Here is a 1110-nt window from a genome sequence, read left to right on the forward strand (position 1 = left end):
CTCCCATAAAGATTTACACCCTCGGAAACCCTGTACAGGGTCGCTATGGGTCGGAACCGACTCGACGGCACTTAACAACAACAACAAAGGATTAAAGGAGCCCTGGTGGCACTGTAGGATAAGTGGATTAGCACTGGATTTTTAACTGCAAGTTTGGCAGTCCAAACCCACAAACTGATCCTAGGGAGAAAGATGAGGCTTTTTGTTTCCGTGAAGATTTACGGCCTCAGAAGCCTCATAGAGAGTTGTGATGAGTCATAATTGATTTCATAGCAGTTTTTTTTTTGTTTTATTTGGGGGTGGGGGTGACTGATGGCACAGTAGGATAAGCATTGGACTGCTAGCTAAAAGGCCAATGATTCAAATCCATTATCTACTTTGAGGGAGAAAGATGAGCAGTCTGCTTCTGTGAAAATGTAAAGCCTCAGAAATCCAGTAGACAGTTCTACTCTGTCCTATAGGTTTGCTAGGTTATTGGAAGAGACTCCACAGCAGTGGGTTAAAGAGAAAGGCCATCTTCAACTTGTTCCCAAACTTTATAAGGAAAGAATCCAGTTGGAATGGGCCAGTTTAGTGAAGACACCTTTGCCAAATCCTGTGACTTTCATGCAAAATATTCAAATACAATGAAAGTACTCATAAAATATGTAATGCCTGAACACATAAATGTTTATTTGAACATTGTTTTGTTCAAATATGTTTAAATATAAAATCTAATGTATTATTGTTGTTGTCAGGTGCCATCAAGTCGGTACCAACTCATAGCGACTTTAACACAGCAGAACGAAACACTGCCCGGTCCTGGGCCAACCTCACTATCGTTGCCACACATGAGCCCACTGATGCTGCCACTTTGCCAGTCAATCTCTTTGGGGGTCTTCCTCTTTTTCTCTGACCCTCCACCCTACTAAAAATGAGATCCTTCTCTAGCAACTGGTCCCTCCTGACAATATGTCCAAAGTATGAGAGACAAAGTTTGGCTATCCTGGCCTCTAAGGAGCATTCTGGCTGTACTTCTTCCAACACAGATCTGTTGGGTATTTTGGCAGCCCATGGTACTTTCAATATTCTTCTCCAACACCATAACTCAAAAGCATCAATTCTTCTCCG

Source organism: Chrysochloris asiatica, unplaced genomic scaffold, assembly GCF_000296735.1.
Source record: "Chrysochloris asiatica unplaced genomic scaffold, ChrAsi1.0 scaffold00002, whole genome shotgun sequence".
Classification (NCBI taxonomy): domain Eukaryota; kingdom Metazoa; phylum Chordata; class Mammalia; order Afrosoricida; family Chrysochloridae; genus Chrysochloris; species Chrysochloris asiatica.